We start from the raw sequence: 18,493 nt of genomic DNA on the forward strand, positions 1-18,493 counted from the left end.
CAAGACCCTGCCCTCACGTGGCCCTTACTCCTTCATCTGTAAAAAATAGAGGTTGGCCTGTCTCAAATTCCTTCCACACTATGATTCTTTTGCAAATACTTCCTTCAGAATTTGGACAGGAGTTGAGTAGTGCTTTATTTTGTTTGTTTGTTGTTGTTGTTGTTGTTGTTGTTGTTTTAATGCACATGATCAGTATGGAGATTTATGGAGACACTTGCTTTTTATATAGCGAAAGAGGGAAACACACATACACATAGTGTGCACAATAGCAGCGAGAGAACCTTTGCCAGCCTAACACACATTTACGCAGCAACAGCAGACACAGTGACACCAGACTGCAAGTAGAGAAAATGACTCTGTCAATATTTACGGAGACCGAAATGGTAACGCAGGCTGTTTCCTTCCTTCCGCACAACGAACATGTGTGCAGGCCTTGGTCTCAGCCCTGTGTGCCAGGCACTGGGTCCAGACACTGAAGAGAGCCATGAATAAGACATGGGAGCTGCTTCAAGGCAGAGATGGACAGGCTGGCAGAGCAAGGTGGCACGTGTGTTATGATGGGGCCAGGCTTCAGGTGCTATGACAGCCCCACCCACAGCCTTGGGGTCATTCAGAAAGGCCTCGAAGGTGTTCTGAGCCAAATTCTGGAGGATGTGTTGGAGGGTAAGGTGTGGGTTGCTTTGTTGCAACCTCAAGTTTCTAGGCAATTCGAAATCTACAGTTTCTCAACCTATAAGTGAACCACAGTGAAGCAGGAAGCTTCTCATGCTTTCCTCTTGGCTGAGATAAGCCTTTCTGGATGTCTCTCAAAGTGTATCAGTTAATTCCACCAGTTATCATCTTAAACCATACTTCAGATCAAGCCATATCACTTACCAAAAATGTTCAAGGATGCATCCCAGCCTGGAGATTGACACCACCATCTGGACCTTTCCGCTAGTCAAGACCCTTTGGTCTTGGTTGACCTCTTCAGTATTATCTCATACCATAAATTGAAAGAAACAAGACACGTCTGCTGGAGGTAGCTTTGCCTTATTTTGTGAGCTTCCTTGATGACTCAGAAGGCAAAGGCTCTGCCTTCAACGCAGATTCCAGGCCAATCCCTAGGTCAGGAAGATCCCTTGGAGAAGTGAATGGCTACCCACTCCAGTATTCCTACCTGGAGAACTTCATGGACAAAGGAGCCTGGTGGACTACAGTTCATGGGGTCACAAAGAGTCAGACACGACTGAGTGACTAACATTCATTCATTCACTTTATTTAGGTACAATGAACCACATGGATAATCTGAAATTCATGTCAGCTAGCCTGATTTGTGTGTTTATAAATGTTTATATTCAGAGTTTGTATAGAGATAAACCCCAGGACATGGAGTCAAAAGATTTAATATCCACACCTTGCTGTGCTGCCTTTGGACCCAGGCCAGCCTCTTTTCTTCCATTTGTAAACTGGAGGGAACAATCCCTGGTCTGGCTGCCTCCTGGGAGTGAAAACCAAAGAAGTCACCCGAAATCTTAGTCGTGCAACCGCTTCATCAAGGCCCAGAGAGTTACGCGCAAAGAGATGGAACTGTGATATCAGGAGGCTCGAGTTCCAGTCCAGGATCTCATTCCTTCTTTAACTCTTCTTCTTAGCTGTCCCAGACTTGCTTCTCCATCTAGAAGCATGTGTAGGTCATAGATGACCTCTCAGGTCCCCCAGAATTACGGAAGAATTCTATGAGTCCATCTGTTTCTTTCTCATTAAGAACCAGCATTTCCTCTGTTTCAGTGATATGAAAACTTTTGAAACTGTGCACCCACCAGAGAAATAATTTATTATCCCATTACTTGATCTGTGCATGCAGCTGATTCTGGAGTTGTTGTTTCCTCATGGCCCAGGCTGGACATGGTGTTGGAAGGCTACATGCAGTGCCCAGCTTCAGGGATACCTCCTGATCAGAGTAAGGGTGTCTGTGAAGGTTAGTTTGCTATGATGCATATGTTCCTTCCAGTTCACCAGGGTAAATGGCCATCCGTGGGTGGAGACATCACTGTGCTTGCCTGGGACCAGGACTTGGAGCCAGGGGCTTTGGAGATGTGTGCCTGGAATCTCTGTTCTCCAGGGCCCAGATCCAGTGTCTGGCAGAGTCAAGTCGCGGTAGCATGGTGGAGGCTCTCCAGCCCCCACTGTGGAAATTGAATTTCTCTCTGAACACAAGCATTCTCCCAGATCAAACATTCTGAGCAGACTAAACATCTCTGACAATGAGCTCAAAGTTTCATAGCAAAGCAATTTCACTTGGTAATTTGTTCAGTACTAGATGCGTTTAGTTCTCCTAAGTTCATCTCTCACTAAATTATTTTCCCAGGACCATTCATTTTTAACATAATAAGGCTAGCATGCCTACGCTATAATAGGACCTTTGCAAAACGAGTGCCTATGTTACAATGGCTTATTTTCTGTCATGGAGATTTAATCAAATTCACTAAGTTGGAGGGCTCTAATAGAGATTTTCAATAATATATGTTAAAAGGGTTTTTATAGGATGTCTTGTGACTTGTGAATAAGATCAGATGGAGTGTGTGTTTGGTACTTCCACCAGATGTTGAATTAACTGGCCCAGGGGAGTCCACAGAGCTCCTCCTAGAGCAGATCTTGTAAGCCAGCATGGTCTGGACCGGTTTGTTTGGTAAAGTTTCAGCAACTAAAGAGAGGTGCATCTTTTCACAGAGTAGACATAAACATTTTCTTTGAGCTTTCTAAAATCTAAAAAGAATAGGAAATGAATCTTTATTGCAAACGAGCTCCTTTATCAGTCCACTTCACCATTTACCAGGGGCTTCCCTGGTGGCTCAGTAAAGACTCTGCCTGCAACGCCAGAGACCTGGGTTCAATCCCTGGATAGCAAAGATCCCCTGAAGAAGGAAACAGCAACCCACTCCAGCATTCTTACCTGGGAAATCCCATGGACAGAGCAGCCTGGTGGGCTACAGTCCATGGGGTTGCAAAGAGTCGGACATGACTTAGCAACTAAACCATCATCACCGTTTACGATATCCAATTCATTGCGGCTTTCTTGTTTTTTTTTTATTTTTTGACAAGCCGTTATAATAACTCATTCAGGTTCAAAATACCTATAATTAATTCCAAAGATGCTCACTTATTAATTCAATGAGTAAAAAATGGCCTGGCTCTTGCCTTTCACATAGAAATGGAATCCGTGTGGATTTTCCAGAAGGGCCTGTTAGTTTTATACATGTCATACCTGCATCATTCTTTCCCCGCAACTTGGAGAGTTGTGTCCTCTGCCTCTCATCACTGTTTTTGTCTTTTTCTATATCTTAAATTTTAAAATGATGCAAGGGTAATGAGGCCCTTTTATCTTTCTGAGAAGAGAGAGGAACAGGACCTCTGGAGTGGCCTACCGAAAACACACAATATGTGAAGAGGATGGGGTTCTCTTCTCACGTGTCTTTTTAGTGCAACTGCATGAAATTACCAGAGCTATTTGCAAAGGAACAGAGCAGAGATTGCCTAAATAGCAAGCCCAATGTTTTCTAAAGTTCAACTACACATATGCCCACAATTCCATAATAAATTCATCCTACTTTGACCTCCTTGGGATTACCTCCATCCAAGTGTGTAAATCCACCATATCACCTTTTGTTCTTGCTTGAAGACTTTTAATTACTGATCCTTGTATTGTCATTGTTCCCTTATATTGCTATTTGAGATTCATAGAATCATAGCAGACAATTCAGCATACTGTGATTTTATCACTTCCTTTTTTGGTCATTTATTAAATATTTATTGGATTCGTACACCATGCCAGGTGTGCTGCTCAGCTTGTAATGCATCAAAGCAGGTTGTGACTGTAAGCTCCTTGAAGACGATGATTCGATCCCTTCTTGTTCATCCCTGTGCCCACTGGGGTTGAGGTCTTAAGAAACAAACCCTGACAAGACCTGCATACGCAGCTTCCATTCTGCTCCTGGCATAACTTGTTTGTTTGGTTAAAAAAAAAAAAAAAAACAGTGAGTTAATCTCAGTGAAGCTTAGTGTTCTTACTTGTGCATGGGGATAAAAAAAAAGACATACTAAAACAGAGAAGAAAATCAATTGGACCACACTGATGACATTTAAAGTGATATACAAAGCGTAATGTGCCAATATAAATACTTATATACCGATACTGTGTCAAAGAAAGGATGTGAACCCCAAATGTGGAGAAAATATTTGGAATGAGCATTTGTTCTAAAGACAAATAATAAATTAACCTCCAGCCACAAAATGAAGACTGTTTAGAAGGGGGAGGTACAAGGGTACTCTTGTATAAAAGCACAAGGTGGCATTACTAAGTACTTGATTACAAGCCCAGCTCAACAACTAAGTCCATGTGTTAATGGTAATAGGAAATAGCCCTGACCCTGTTTGCCATTTAGAAACAGAGTCAGATAAGATTTTCTTCCCCAGTGAACCACGGGTGGGAATTGTGTTTCTTCAGTTCTTTTCATTTAGTCAATATTTATTAAGACTTAGAATATATCAGGGGCTGTTTTAGGTCCTAAAGAAAGAGTAAAATTAAGTCAAAGCCCACACCGTCATGTGCCCAAGAGATAGAAAATCAACAGACATAGGTAATTAATTTTAGAAAAGCCAGGAAGTTCACAACTAAGAGAACTTGAAGCATGTGATAGAGACAGATGATGCTCATGGAAAGTTGAGGTTGAGTGGTCAGGAAAGATGTGATCAAGGAGATACCATTTAAGCAGAAACCCATCTGTTGAGAAGGAGCCAGACATCCACAGAGAGTGTGAGAAGAGGGTGGGACTGGGTCCCGGGCAGAGGGGCAGCAAGTGGAAACACTCTAGTGCAGCAAAGAGATGGACATGTTGGAAGAAATAGCAAAAACAGCCTAGGGGGAGCTTAGAAAATGAGCAACCGGGAGTGGAAGATGATGTTGAAGAGGCTGGAAAGAACTGTATGAGTCAGGATGACCTTAGTAGGCAGTTGTTAAGCAAATATGGTTCATTATACACATAACTTTGGTAGGATTCTTCCAAACCAAAAGCTATCTTCAGATGGACAGCTCTATGGTTGAGATATTGCTTTAGCTAGACTCTACCAGATGGGATTCTATCACATGGGAAATAGTTCATCTTGTAAACCTCCCTATGTGGAATGCATCACGTGTGTTTGAGAACCATGTTTGACTTTAGACCAAAGTAATCAGCCACTTCATTCTCCAACCCACATTGCTCTTGACCTGGAAAGATGCTTTTCCTTGTGAACATATAAGAGTAAGTTAACAAGAACTTCAAACTGCTTATGCATCCAACAAGGAGGGAGAGGCTTGGAATAAAGATGGCAGCTGTAGCAGAAGGTCACAGACTTCAGAATCAGGTAGGTTTGGGTCAAATCCCTTGTGATGTAAACTTATAAACCTACTCCCACTGCTGCCAGCCTTGTGCTCATTTGTGAGATGGAGATCAAACTTTCTTATCAAGATCAGGCTTCACCCTTGCCCTTCCTTGGGCTAACTCCTGCTCATCTTTGAAGACTGAACCCAACCAAATACTCGCTCCACTCTGTACCTTTCCCTTAGCCCCCTAAAACAACTGTCTTTCCCTGGGATAAGTCTTCTTTCATGGGCCCATATTGATTCTTGTGGTTACTGTTATTACATACTTCATTATAAGAACATTCACATAGCATTTTGGTAGTTATACAATGTCTGCTTCAGCTTGGTGTTCCTTAGTATAGAATAGGGGCTAAATATGCTTGCCCAACTGAACTGAACTCAATTTAGGAAAACTTTACTTGTACCTACTTTCAAAAATTATAATTTGCACTCAAATTAGTGATCTATTATAAGCCAGGAATGAGAATATAGTCATTTTGAATACACATCACAGCTCTAGTCACTTCTTTTGAACATTTTAAAAAAATATGCCAGTATTTTAATTATAAGAAATTTAATGTACATGAATATTTTAGTGTGCTTCATTTCATTAATAAAAAGGCACTTAGGATTAAATTGTATAGCTTGTACTTTATTTCTCTAGACTAGATTTATAGATAGCTACACGTTTTTCTATTGTTCAGAGTTTTTAATTCATTATGTCTGGGTGTGCAAGAAAAAAAAATCTGTAGTAAATATCTTGTTTGATTGTATCTCCTTAATTGCATGAGATAGTTCCTGCCTGGAACTCTAGGGATTTGTTGGAAAGAAGGCGGATCCTCAGCATCGTTAATGGATTTAATGCAGTAAGGGATTGCTCTGTCTGCGAGAAAAATGTCCTTGGAATAGAGTCCAACAGCCTTAAACTAGGTGTATGTTTCTCGCAGAAGTGAGCACCTGTGCAAATTCCCCAGTGCATCCCCACTAAGACCTAAGAGTTTACACTAGGGAAAGGGACAAAGTGAGTAAGTCACTCTAAATAATCGTGGGTCCCTGAAATTGATAATGTATATCTGAACCTATTCAGCAATGCCTCATACAGTGCCCTAGTCATAGTAAAATCTTGCCAAATATTTATTAAAATAAACAGAGAACACTGAAGCCCTGGACACTGGGGTCATTTCAGGGCAGAGACAGATATTCATCCACTGTCAAAGGTCATCAGTTCATTTCGTCTAGTGCCATAGTTTCGAGACCCTTATCAGCTATCTATTGCCAAAAAGTGTAAGTAACAGATAGCCACAGACTCCCAGAGGGAAGCAATAATAAGCAGTGAGTGTTTTTCAGAAGGCCATGGGTCCTGGGAGGGTCTAGGCATTGTGTTGGGCTAGTTTCTGTCATCTCTGCTTGACCATAAATCTTTGGTCAACTGGTAGGTAGGCCACAGGCAGGCTATTCTACATGGTCTCAGCTTAAACCATGTCTCTACAACATGTAGTTCCTCAAACATGAGCAGCCTAACTTGAGCTTGTTTTTCTGATAACTGATAGGGGTCTGAGAGAGCCAGAAAGCCCACAAAGACTCCTAAAATCTAAGCTAAGGACTGGCATATAATCACTTCTATTACATTATAATGGTAGGTCACAGACCAACCCAAGTTCAAGGAAATGGAAAACAGACCCTAACTCAGGATGGGAAACATTGCAAAGTCTTGTTGCAGAGGGTGTGGATGGAGGCAGGAGGGGGAATCGATGAGTTTCTGTAATCTCTTGTGATCACAAAGAAAGTTTAGCTTATATACTTCATTACATATTTCAAGGAAATCAAGAAGGTATGTGAAATATTTTAGAAGGCTTTTCATACAAATTGATGAGAGAAATCTAAGCAACTAAGTATGAGCTTAGAAAATGCAAATTATGGAACAAAAGAGACTATTTTTAATATAACTAAATGTATGCATAATTCTACATAAAATTTGGAAATTCTAAGAAGTACAAAGAAGAAAACACCATTTAATTTGCCACTTCTCTGAGATAATTCTGCTATTATCTTTTTTAATCATGAAAATTGCTAAACATGCAAAAAGCACCCATGTGTCCTTTGTCCAACTTTGGACAATTTATTAGTCTTGTTTCATTCATCCTCCTCCCATTTTTTTCCTTCCAATTTTTACCTGAAGTATTTCATCAGTGCAATTTCCTTACAGGTAAGGGCAAAGCACACACACACATACACACACATATACACACTCATGCACTCAACAGATGGCACTTCAATTGACAAGAGTTTCTTCAGATCATCAAATAGCTAGTTCATACAGTACCAAATCCACATTCAGTTTTCTCCCTTGTCTCAAAAATACATATCCTTATAGTTGGTTTGCTTGAATTATGAGTTAAGCAAAGTTCACACCTTGAATGCATATTATTACCATCATCATCATCATCATTCTCTTGTCATATATGATAAGCAGTCAGTCTCATGGATCTACAGTTGGCTGAAGATAGACCAATCCAGTTGAGCTAAGCTGGGGCTCCATTCAGGCTGAGACAGCAGGGCAGTCCTGCTTCCTCTGGAAAGCCACGGTTATCTGGGGGGCTGCTGATGTATAGGGGGCATGCCTGTTTCAACAATATCTGAACAGAATCAAGCTGAAGAACAAGTTAATAAAAAGACATTAGTGAACTGATGACTGTTCCCTAGACCTCAGGCTGCTCTTTTCAAACAAACTACTGGAACAGATTCCACCTAGCTTCTGCACTAGACAAATCTTGGAAACAGAGTGTTGGGTGAAGTAGGAAAGAATAACATCATTGCTTTGCCAGGCAAAGGGGGACACTGTAGGCCCCTGTCCCCCAAAACTGTGTCCCCATCTGGGAGGATTTCATGAGGCAATTTATAGCAATGGTTCAAGGGTGTGGTGCTGGTAAGATTGTGCTTAGTAGCTTAGTTGTGTCTGACTCTTTGCAACCCCATGGACTGTACCCCACCAGACTCCCCTGTCCCTGGGGATTCTCCAGGCAAGAATACTGGAGTGAGTTGCCATGCCCTCCACCAGGGGATCTTCCCAACCCAGGGATCAAACCCAGGTCTCCTGCATTGCAGGTGGATTCTTTACCATCTGAGCCAATAGGTGAATTATCTCTCTGTTCCCCTAGTCTGGTCTCAGGTGATCTTCTTGATAAGCTTCTCTGTTATGAAAAATGCCGACGTCTTCCATTTGCTGAATTTTAATTCTCTAAAGAGCTTAAGGACAGGGACTTCCTTGGTGGTCCAGTGGATAGGAATCTGCCTGCCAGCGCAGGGAACATAGGTTTGGGGAAGATCCCACATGCTGAAGGGCAAATAAGGCCTATGCACCACAATGATTGAGCCCAAGATCTGGACCCTGAAAACTCCAGTGACTGAAACCCAAGCATCTAGAGCCTGTGCTCTGCAACAACAGTAGCCACCACAATGAGAAGTCTGTGCGGTGAAACTCACTGTAACTAGAGAAAGCCTGGGCAAAGCAATGAAGACCCAGAGCAGCCCAAAATATAAATAAAGTAATATTTATATCTAATTAATAACTAGAAACCTTAAAAAAATTTAAAAAGAAAGCTTAAAGACAATGTTCTGTGCATCCCTTGAAGGGAACCAAGTCACTGCCCTAAGACTTCACTATTGTTCCTTGACTGTCTCTTCCTTTTTTAGTGTGCATTCCATTGATTCCTGGCTTAGCAACTATTCTTCCCTGCCCTTTGGAACTCAGGGAAGATCTTGAAGGCTGGAGTCTGTTCCCTACAAGAAATTGGAGCCAGAGAAGCTTCTGTGCCCAGGAGCCCTACAGGGTCCTGCTCTGTTTCAGTTGGTTTGAGAACACAATGGGTGTACATGTGTAACAGTGCCTGGTGAGAAATAGAATATTTCCTGTCTTGTCAATAAACAAAGCATGTCACAGGCATCAGAAATTGCACCATCTAGGGATGGTGAATTGGTGAGCCCTTAGGGAACTCAGAAAGGAAAGAATATCCGCCATCCAGCAGCCATCAGACTTCAGCCACTCCCCACAGTGAGTCCTGAGGAAATCCAGAAGGTTGTAAAAACTCAGGAAACTGGCCCCAGATAGCTGAGGTGCATGTCAAAATAATGATTTCAGTGAGCCCCAACTCTTGCTTCTTCCCATAGATATAGAAAAGCACTAAATTCCTTAAAGTGGAGTACTTGATTTTCTTTCATTTACAATAATTTTTGATGTTCAGAAAACCTGCCTTTTGTTAAAAAAAAAAAAAATTCCTATAAAACCTGGCTTCTCCACTAGGCTCCTCCTCAGAGCAGTTCTCTCAGGGTTACCTTAGATGCTATTTCTGTGGCTTGAAGTCCTAAAAAATTCTCACTGAATCTTAAAAGATAATTCTCAACTTTTAGGTTGTGAATATTTTTAAGTCCACACTGGAAATCAGTAGCTTGGCCTTGCCTTCACTTGAAGAAAGGTCAGAAGATAGAACTGAGTTCTGGATTTTCTAGCCAATGGGTATCAACATGGGACTGTGGTAGAGGGTGGGGCTTTGGATGAAGACCTCTTTCCCAGCATCTGTTATGTGAGGCAAGCCAGCTAGAGAAGCTCCAACTCCACCAATCCCTTCCACAGCCAGGTGTCCAGGATTTGAGCCCCAGGGATTGGTTGTAATTATTGTTCAGTCGCTCAGTTGTGTCCAACTATTTGTGACCCCATGGACTGCAGTACACCAGCCTTCCTTGTCCTTCACCATCTCTGAGAGTTTGCTCAGACTCATGCCACTGAATCAATGATGCCATCCAACCATCTCATCCTCATTCAGGGGTTTGAGGCTGTGCTTTCTTCCTCAGAAGAGAGCACAGTTTTCCTGGGGCAAGGTCCACAATCAAACTGACACAAGAAATTAGCCTGAGAGAACACTTCTGGGGTGGTTCCCTGACTTCTCCTTTTAGGCCAAATTTGCCGCTTGAGCTGATGAGATGTGACTGAGAAATTATTTGTACCTGCCCACAGTTTACGAGGACAATGAATAAAGTAAGGCAAAGGTGCCTCCTGCCAGGTTCATGCCTCCTGGCATCCCGAGGATACAAACATCCCTCCCCTGACGGGCACGTAGGCAGTGCCTCTCTGTCCACACCTATGACAGCCCTGATGTTCTTTGTGGAGCTGCCAAAGAATGTTGCTGTACAATTTGTTCTGTTGGCAGGACCTGTGTCCCAGGCCTCTATGTTTTCCTACCTCTTGGCAGCTTGGCCCTTCCCCAGGTTAGAATGGGCATCAGGAGGCCTGGTTCAGGACTGTCTCCAAGCTTGGAGTGAGGTGATTGGGAGAAGTGGACCCAGGGTGGTAGATAGGGTCATCCTTCAATGACAAAATCAGCTTTGTATTATGGTAATCTCCTACTCGTGAGGGATTCATATGCTAAATTTTTTTCATACATTAGCCTCTTCTCAGAATAGGATCACAAGAAACTCAAACTAATGTTTAGAAGAATCAATATAGTGAAAATGAGTATATGACCCAAAGCAATCTATAGATTCAATGCAATCCCTATCAAGCTACCAATGATATTTTTTCACAGAACTAGGGCAAGTAATTTCAAAATTTGTATGGAAGTACAAAAACCCTTGAATAGCCAAAGAAATCTTGAGAATGAAGAATGGAACTGAAAGAATCAACCTGCCTGACTTCAGACTACTACAAGCTACAGTCATGAAGACAGTATGGTACTGGCACAAAGACAGAAATACAGATCAATGGAACAAAATAAGAAGCCCAGAGATAAATCCATGCACCTATGGACACCTTACCTTTGACAAAGGAGGCAAGAATATGCAATGGAGAAAAGACAATCTCTTTAACAAGTTGTGCTGGGAAAACTGGCCAACCACCTATAAAAGAATGAAACTAGAACACTTTCTAACACCATACACAAAAATAAACTCAAAATGGATTAAAGATCTAAGTGTAAGACCAGAAACTATAAAACTCCTAGAGGAAAACATAGGCAAAACACTCTCCGACATAAATCACAGCAGGATCCTCTATGACCCACCTCCCAGAGTAATGGAAATAAAAGCAAAAAATAAACAAATGGGACCTAATTAAGCTTAAGAGCTTTTACACAACAGAGGAAACTATAAGCAAGATGAAAAGACAGCTTTCAGAATGGGAGAAAATAATAGCAGACAAAGCAACTGACGAAGAATTAATCTCAAAAATATACAAGCAACTCATGCAGCTCAATGCCAGAAAAAAAAAAGACCCAATCAAAAACATGAGTCAAAGAACTAAACAGACATTTTTCCAAAGAAGACATACAGATGTCTAACAAACACATGAAAAGATGCTAAACATCACTCATTATCAGAGAAATGCAAATCAAAACCACAATGAGGTATCATCTTATGCCAGTTAGAATGGCTGCCATCAAAAAGTCTACAAACAATAAATGCTGGAGAGAATGTGGAGAAAAGGAAACACTCCTACACTGCTGGTGGGAATGCAAACTGGCACAGCCACTATGAACAGTGTGGAGATTCCTTAAAAAACTGGAAATAGAACTGGCATATGACCCAGCACTCCCACTGCTGGGCATGCACACCGAGGAAACCAGAACTGAAAGAGGCACGTGTACTCCACTGTTCATCGCAGCACCATTTACAATAGCCAGGACATGGAAGCAACCTAGATGTCCATTGGCAGATGAATGGATAAGAAAGTTGTGGTACATAAACACAAAGGAATATTACTCAGCTATAAAAAAGAACACATTTGAATCGGTTCTAACGAGGTGGATGAAACTGGAGCCTATTATATAGAGTGAAGTAAGTCAGAAAGAAAAGCACCAATACAGTATATGAACACATATATATGGAATTTAGAAAGATGGTAATGACATCCCTATATGCGAGACAGCATATATATATATATATATATATATATATACACACACAGATATAAAGAAGAGACTTTTGGACTCTGTGGGAGAAGGCAAGCGTGGGATGATTTGAGAGAATAGCATTGAAACATGCATATTACCATATGTGAAAAAGATGATAAGTCCAAGTTCAACGCATGAAACAGGGCACTCAAAGCAGGTGCACTGGGACAACCCAGAAGGATGGGATGGGGAGGGATGAGGGAGGGGGTTCAAGGTGGGGGACACGTGTACACTGTGGCTGATTCATATCAATATATGGCAAAAACTACCACAATATTGTGAAGTAATTAGCCTCCAATTAAAATAAATTAATTAATTAAAAATATAAAATAAAGAATAGTTTAAGAAAACCTTTCATATCCAAAAGATGAAATAGTTTCTAGCTCATTTCAATTGTGAAGACTTTTGTCTTCAAAATAATATGGCAACAGACTTGTGTGTAATATAGGTGACAAATGCAGAATGTAAAATTAAATAAGAAACAAGGTCAAGATTGTCCCAGGATGAATTGGTACTGGAAATACGCCATTTTCAATAATCGATTTGGAAGAGAAAAGAATAAAGATTTCACAGTTAATAATGGAACAAAAAAGATTCAATTGGCCATTTACCTTGAAAAACAAAAATGTCATTATGAAAATGAATGTTTTATGTCTTTCATATATGTAATATAAATAGTTTATGTTATAGACCCATGTAAATTTTTAAGTGAACAAAGAATGAAATAAGGGGGATTTGCTTCGATTGTTTTAAATAAAATTGATTACTAATATGATGAAATAACCTTTGTATGGTACTTAGCGTTTTTGAGAAGTTCATTATAGTACTTAGCGTTTTTGAGAAGTTCATAAAGAGGTCACTTTTTGTAAAAATATGCAAGATTTGCAGCAACTTTCCCAAGGACTTCTCTTCCTTTTTCTTCTTCAAGTTTGCTCTTTGGAAACACGCATCATTATTTTATTCATTCGACAGATATCTACTGAGTATATATTGTATGTCAACCAGTTTTCTATAAGCTGGGATGAAGGAGTAAACAGCAACAACTTTTGGTAATATTCTAGACAGGAAAGCAGGGCATTAATTTATTGAGCACACATTGATTGACCATCTACTATGTTCTGAGGCACACTTTCTAGGTGATTGGAACACATTAGAGAACTAGAAACACAAGAATCTCCATAGTCCTGAAATGTATTTTCTAGGAGGGCTAAAATATAGAAACAGATACAGCAGCAGGAACGTGGATGTTGACAGTTTTCTCCACACAGACTCTACAGGTGACTCAAGCAATACTCCAACACTGCCATCAACTTTAGGCCATCTTACATGTTTGCAAGATGTGTAAATTCATTTTTCAAATGACAAGCATCCTCTTTGCTTTGAATTGACAGATTCTTCCAGAATCTCTCAGTTGGTGAGTCAGTGTGACACTGACCGACAAGGATGGAGACAAGCCACTGTTAAGCTCGTTAATGGGAGGACTCTGACACTGTTACGGTGGTTTTGTGTTCCGGGCCACCTAGCAGGCATGGAGAATTGTGTGAATACTCCTACAGGAGTCGTCTGTGTATGGGTGTGTGTTATCAAGCATGTATATCATAACAGTGTACCTCATGGATAGGAAGACTAAGGAAAACTGTACTCCATTCAGCTGTGGTTTTTCACATAATGTGCCATGTATTTTGGAGATATAGTAAGTTCCCTTCATATGAATGAGTTACATTCTGAGAGCATGTTCATAAGTATAATTTGTTCCAAGTCCGACAAATTTAGCCTAGGTACCCAACAAACATGATCGGCTATATAGTACTGTATGTGTAATAGGTTTATAATACTTTTCACATGAATAATACATAAAAAACAAATACAAAAAAAAGTTTTAATCTGACAGTACAGTACCTTGAAAATGCAGTAGTATAGTACTACAGATGGCAGGCAGGGGCCGGCATTCACTGAACAGGCAAGAGGAGTTACTCACTGGAGGAGGGGGTGGAGGTGGGAGATAGTGGAGTTGAAGGATTGTCCAGCAATAGGAGATGAAGGCAAACTGCAATTTCACACAAGCCTGATGTTGATGGAATGCCCCTTTGCATCTTGGTAAATTCAGAACTTACTGTAGAGGACTTACTGTACCCAGTGGCAAATAAATGAGAAAATTCCTGTTCTGCTCCTAAGAAAGCTCTCCAATACCCGTTAGCTTCCCTCAGGGAGTCAGACAGGCTGATCTTCTAATTCCCTAAAAGGAAGTTCCAAATGATTGAAACAGTCCCTCTTTTCAAAATATGGGAAGTTCCATCTTCAAAAGTTATCTTGTTCAAGTAAAAGAGAAGGACTAATTTCAGCTGCTTCTCTTTCCTGGGGTTTCAGTGCACCTATATTGGGCATCCCTGGTGGCTCAGAGGTTAAAGCATCTGCCTGGAATGCAGGAGACCCAGGTTCGATCCCTGGGTTGGGAAGATCCCCTGGAGAAGGAAATGGCACCCCACTCCAGTACTCTTGCCTGGAGAATCCCATAGAGGGAGGAGCCTGGCAGGCTACAGTCCATGGGGTCGCAAAGAGTCAGTCACAACTGAGCGACTTCACTTTCACTTTCATAGTATGTATAGGATATATCTATACCTCTATATAGGATTTTTTTTTTCTTGCATCTTCCAGTTGGTAATTTAGATATTTTCTTTAAGCCTTTAGGGGATTGTTTTACAAATTTCTATTATTTTTAAAGGTATGTATTTCTCTAATGGCCTTCCCAGGTGGTTCAGTGGTAAAGACTCCACCTACCAGTGCAGGAGATGCAGGAGATGCAGGAGATGCAGGAGATGCAGGAGATGTAGGTTCAGTCCCTGGGTTGGGAAGATCCCGTGAGAAGGAAATGGCAATCCACTCCAGTATTCTTGCCTAGAAAATACCATGGACAGATGACGGCTATGGGCTACAGTCCGTGGAGTTGCAAAGAGTCACATATAATTGAGCAACTGAGCATGTATTTCTTTATAAGGATTGAGAGGGGAAACATTACATGATGTCTTAATTGGATTACTAAATATTATGGGAAATTAGAATACCCCCCAACTTTGTAGTTTTCATATTTAAATACGTTCTAAAAGGTACACTTTATATAATTACAAGCATTTTCCTTTAATATCAGTTAAAATCTTTAGACAAGTTCCTAGGACCCCAAGAAAAGGTCATTTCAAGATTGAACCCTGCTGTGTTTTCAGACAGTGTTTCATGATCAGCTCCACAGAGTGATAGCACTCTATGCTTTATCCAAAACCAACTTCATTACTGTCTGGTCCCTAGAAGTTTCCAGAAGGCCCACCCCTCTACTGGTGTGTACTCCTTTCTTCTAATAATTCTCATCTCCCAGCTCTTTCTCCACGGTCCCATTCAAGCACCACTTCTTTGAGGTCAATTTCCTTATCCTTTGCCATCTAAACATCTTAACTGGAGGTCTCCTCTCTACTTCTAGGTCACTTTGTGGGAATTAAGACAGGCCATTCCATGGACTAATGAAGTAATTGATGCTTTCAAACACAAGCTCCAAACCTGACTTGTTGTGAGACCTTGAGCAGCTGTACTTAAACTGTCTATTATCTCAACTTCCCCATCTATAAAAGATAGGCAATGATAGTTCATAGCTCATTTGGGTCAATGGTGCTAATATCAAATATGTTGACATGTGTGGAGCACTTACTACAATTCTTGGCACAAAATACGTTCTGTGAAAATGCTTGATTTTAAAAATAAATCAGAATTGTAAATGGATTCCTTTTCTCTCAACATATATACATGCAGAGAAGCAGCCACTAGTCATCCGTGGAAGTCCTGCTTTTGAACATGGCTCCCATAGTCGCTGCTGCTGCTGCTGCTAAGTCGCTTCAGTCACGTCTGACTCTGTGCGACCCCATGGACAGCAGCCCACCAGGCTCTTCTGTCCGCAGGATTCTCCAGGCAAGAATACTACAGTGGGTTGCCATTTCCTCCTCCAGCGGATCTTCCAGACCCAGGGATAGAACCCAGGTCTCCTGTATTGGCAGGAGATTCTTTACCATCTGAGCCACCTGGGAAGCCTAACATCACATAGCAAAGTCAATCAGTTTACCAGTGTCAGCAGTGGCCGGGGATGAGAGGTGATGTCTATAAAAGGTGAGAGAAGATGTGTTTGATAACACAGAATTCAGTACCTCACATACACACAACAAATAGCTTTGGAAAGTGTAGAGATGGTTCAATTGTGTATCATGATTTTGAAACAACTCAGGATCAATTCCAACAAAACATTAGTGCAGAGTCTGCAGAAGAAAACTGATGGAGGGCAAGGAAGAAACAGGAGAGATTTGAGGATCAAGAGAGAACAAACACAAGACCCAATGGATAAAACACCAAATGCAAATCATTAATGAAAGGCACTGAAGGAAGATTACACCTTGGAAGAGAACTGATGTGTTTTTGAGCCCATCAACACCCACAGACCACACCGCACAGCATGCATGCTTCTCCTCTCATATGACATAAACATGCCATCAATTCAGTTCAGTTCAGTCGCTCAGTCATGTCTGACTCTTCGGAACCCTGTGGACTGCAGCACTTCCCTGTCCATCACCAACTCCCGGAGCTTGCTCAAACTCATGTCCCTCGAGTCAGTGATGCCATCCAACCATCTCATCCTCCGTCATTCCCTTCTCCGCCTGCCTCCAATCCTTTCCCAGCATCAGGGTCTTTTCCAATGACTCAGTTCTTCAGATCAGGTAGCCAAAGTATTGGAGCTTCAGCTTCAGCATCAGTCCTTCCAATGAATATTCAGGACTGATTTCCTTTAGGGCTGACTGGTTTGATGTCTTTGCAGTCCAAGGGACTCTCAACATGCCATGCATACTCCAAAGAAGACAATTCCCTTTATTTTCCCTCCACAATGATCTCCAGAAAACCCCAAAGGCAGAATTTTCACAGCCCCTGTTCAGGCCTCTTGAAACCTGTATTTAATCATAGACTAAGGATTGCTCTCCCAAGAGGTCAATCACTAAATTAATGATTGCATGTGAGAGAAACAACTGTATATGCCTTGTTTTTGCACTGAAATATATGAAAAAATAAATAAAATGCATTAATATTTTATTAACAACTTTAAGAGCTACTAGAATAGACTATATTATGCTAGTAATAAAAGTGATCATAACATCACTACAACAACAATAAAAACAACTGCTTTCATACAATGCTGGGTTTCTCAACATCAGGCACTATGACGCTGACTTTATAACCAACATGTGAGAAAGGTGTTATAACCAACATGTAGGTTAGTTCCCCTTTTTCTGCCCACTTAATGTGTTTTAAGCACTGTTTATGTTTGCAGAGGAATTTCTGGCCTCTGGTACCCTCTTTGCTGCAGCCAGGACCCAGACTTGTCATTCATTTCTCAGATACACTCCAGGCACACTATGATAGTTAATTTTATGTGTCACCTTGATTGGATCACAGGATGCCGAGATATTTGTCTAAACACTTTTCTTTTTTCAGGTGATGGTGTCTCCAGATGAAATTAGAATCAGTGGACTCAGTAAAGCCAATTTCCCTCCTCAGTATGGTTGAACATCCAATCTGTTGAGGGCCTGAATAGAATAAAAAGGCAGAGGAAGGAAGAATTCTGTCTTTTTCTCCCTCATTATTTGAGCTAGGATATTGATCTTTTCTTGTCCGTAGCACTCTTGGCTCTCAAACGTTCAGACTCAGTGAATTATACCACCAGCTTTCCTGGGTCTCCAGCTTGCAGATGGAGGATCAATCATGGGAATTCTCAGTCTCCATAATTGTATAAACCAATTTCTTATAATAAATATCTTCCTATACATACCAGAGAACACCTGTTGGTTCTGTTTCTCTGGGAACTCTGGTTAATACAGATGCTGACATGGGAAGTAAGAGACGTACAGAAGGGACCATTAGACCCACTGCAGGGCTGTCAGCCAAGACAAGGTTTTCAGAGACGAGATCTATTCCAAAGATGGGTGTCCTTGTGGCTTCCTGGGCAAGACTAATAGGGTTGCCATACAGCCCCACCATCGGAGTCGGCAGTGACCTTTTCCCATCAGCCCACTTCTGGAAACTTAATATAAAACCAGAATCCACAGATATCTCAACTGCTCTGCAAGATATTTAGTTTTCTTCTTTG

General features: G+C 41.2%; 1 non-coding gene across 1 annotated transcript; it reads left to right on the top strand.

The window, feature by feature from the left end:
- On the top strand, positions 14,709-14,780 carry TRNAS-GGA. The gene has a single exon. It is a non-coding gene; the product is annotated as a tRNA-Ser (tRNA).

The sequence above is a fragment of the Capra hircus genome, chromosome 21, assembly GCF_001704415.2.
Source record: "Capra hircus breed San Clemente chromosome 21, ASM170441v1, whole genome shotgun sequence".
In the NCBI taxonomy this organism is placed as follows: Eukaryota; Metazoa; Chordata; class Mammalia; order Artiodactyla; family Bovidae; genus Capra; species Capra hircus.